At 28.0% G+C, this 2,947-nt stretch overlaps 1 long non-coding RNA gene across 1 annotated transcript; it reads right to left on the minus strand.

Annotated features, from left to right (window-relative positions):
• Positions 1 to 1,314: 1,314 nt before the first annotated feature.
• LOC117111991 lies at positions 1,315 to 2,526 on the minus strand. Its single transcript, XR_004445954.1, has 2 exons — positions 2,240 to 2,526; positions 1,315 to 1,447 (listed from the first exon to the last, which is right to left on the minus strand). It is a non-coding gene; the product is annotated as an uncharacterized LOC117111991 (long non-coding RNA).
• Positions 2,527 to 2,947: the final 421 nt, after the last annotated feature.

The following is a 2,947-nucleotide window of genomic DNA, read 5'->3' on the forward strand; positions in this document are numbered from 1 at the left end:
AAAACAGACGAGCTGGTTGCTTTGCATCAATTTATTTAAAATAGATATGTATATATATGCATGTATGTAGATACTTTAACTCTAATTATAAAGTGACAAACAATCAATTTATCTAGACCTTTGATTCAAATTTATTAACTTTAAAGTCACAATTATATGTGCATAGTATCATACAGGTGAATGTCAAATAATTAAAGTAAAAATGTTATAAAAAAGGTTTCTACAAATATATTTCAAACCCTTACACACATAATTTCTATGAATACAGTCGAACGTGGAATAAAAATAATTTCACTATATTCATTAGTTTTTAGTTAAATATAATTTTTTTACAGTAAAAAATATAACTAAAGGTATTTGACCCAAAATTATTTGATGAAATTAAATAATTAACTTTTTAGTCATAATCATATGTGCATAGTAACATATATATACACATGAATGTCAAAAAATGAAAGTAAAAATATTATAAAGAAGGTTAATAAAATATATTTCAAACCCTTACACATAATTTCTATGGATACAGTCGATCGTGGAATAAATATAATTTCACTATATATACAATAATTTTTTTAAAAATAGAAATTATAACCAAAGGAATTGGGCCCAAAAATATTTGTTGAAATTAAGTATTTGTTTTCATATAGTTGAAACACCTTTTCCCCCCAATGGTTCCTTAAATTAAGCATCAAACATTGAGGATTTAATTTTAAACATGTTACAGAAATTAGTCAATGGTACATACTGAGAGTCAGAAAAGTTGTTGAAATAGCCTTAATGATGACGATAAGAGATGATTATTTCATTGAAGAAAACCATAATTTCTTATATTTAATAAGCATGGAGAATGCTGTTTTAAATTAACAATGACATGTAGGATTAAATATTTATAATACTTAGTTTTTTGTCCAAATGTACAATGCAGTATTATACATAAAATTCAAATACCAAAAAATTGGCAGCTTATAAGCAAATTTTTACTCTCAAGAGCCAATGCCTCTCATCATAATTCAAAAAAATTGTAATTCTGAATTTTTTTAATTTCTAAAATAACAAGTTGTAACTACATCCAATATTAAAATCTTATCTTTCCTCAAGGAATATGAATCTACAATACTTTGTATGTTCAGTGAATGACACATATCCCTTTTACTAGACCTATAGTCTTCCTTTTTACAAATTATTAATCGGTGATCATCAATATAACATTGCTTAGATTTTCCTGACTGGACATTGTATATAATGAATTGCATACATAATCATTAGATAATTGTTTATGGTGGCCAACAGAACAGATTTCCAGAGTAATTTTTCAGACTTCTCTTCACAGCCTGTTATTGAAATGTATATTGATTCTCTCTGCATAGAAGTTAAATTAAACAGTCTACCGTTGAGGTAAAATATTAAATCCATCTGACAGGGTAAATCTTGGATTCAAAACTATAGGCTGAAAGAAAGAAAAAAAGTAATACAGCTTTATATACATTTTAACAAAATGTGAGTGACTTTCTTGCGGAGAAACATTGTCACTGTAAATTAAAGATAATTTCTTCCCTCAAAAACTTAACAATTTTAAACTTGTGTATTAATGATAGGCAAAACTTAGACCAATTTGGGGATTTGTTAGGTGCCGTAAAAAATTCATACAATCACCCATGAGAATCATTGGGAGTTTGTGCATTAATCATGGTCTTATGCATATTGTATGACAAGGGGAAATGATATTCTTCAACTAAAATACTGTAGGTTTCTAGATGGAGCAGTAAAGGTTATTTGGTTTTTTGGATTACCTATAATTTTTACTATTATATAGACTGTGAATTGTGCAATAGGTTACACAATCCTCTTTTATGTGTATTCACAAACTTAATACAGTGATTAAAATAACTGTACAGTGGGGATTTGTTAGGTGCCGTAAAAAATTCATACAATCACCCATGAGAATCATTGGGAGTTTGTGCATTAATCATGGTCTTATGCGTATTGTATGACAAGGGGAAATGATATTCTTCAACTAAAATACTGTAGGTTTCTAGATGGAGCAGTAAAAGTTATTTGGTTTTTTGGATTACCTATAATTTTTACTATTATATAGACTGTGAATTGTGCAATAGGTTACACAATCCTCTTTTATGTGTATTCACAAACTTAATACAGTGATTAAAATAACTGTACAGTGGGCATAATACATAATTATTCTGATATTCAACTATTTATATACTGTAAACAGTGAACCTACCTTGTGCATGTTCTGTTAAGCATAAACTTGCTCCCAGTTTGCATACTGCTGCTTACAATATTTCCTGTAGAGAAAGAAGTGAGATTTAGTCACATTTCAATTACTGCATTCTTTCACAAGACTAATGAAAATAATAGACCCCTATAAAACTTCCCCTAACCCCAAACTCATCAACAAAATATTGGCCACACTAATATCCCTGCATAGTTCATATAGCTAGAACCATCAACAAAATTCATCTGAGGGATAGACAAAATGAGATCAACAATAATTAAATTTAAGTTAAATTATAAGCCATAACAACATTTATAGAACTTAGGCAAAAAATGAAAAACTATGTTTTTCTGAGATGTAAATACACATTTAATAAAGTGAAGGATTGACATTAGGGGCAGCAATGAGACCATCATATTACGTATTGACCTAATAAGTTGTCTAAATGTTTTCAATAAAACACATTTTAATGATAATGTGAGTCCTAATTTAAATAAGTTTATTATAACAAAGCTATTTGTAATTTCATTGGGTATCTTATTAATGTGTGGACAGACATGTGTGTTTTTTGGACTCACTTGCTTTTATCATTGACTATTTTTCTAGATAGTTTAAGTGCAGTCTGTCAGATATACGGTAGTCTTAATTTAGTGAAAAACACAATATGTAAATGTATGTAATCTGCAATAATAACAAAATAATCAAATAATTATA

This window comes from Anneissia japonica, unplaced genomic scaffold (genome assembly GCF_011630105.1).
Source record: "Anneissia japonica isolate Jap-2015-1 unplaced genomic scaffold, ASM1163010v1 scaffold60173_len3366_cov117, whole genome shotgun sequence".
NCBI lineage: Eukaryota > Metazoa > Echinodermata > Crinoidea > Comatulida > Comatulidae > Anneissia > Anneissia japonica.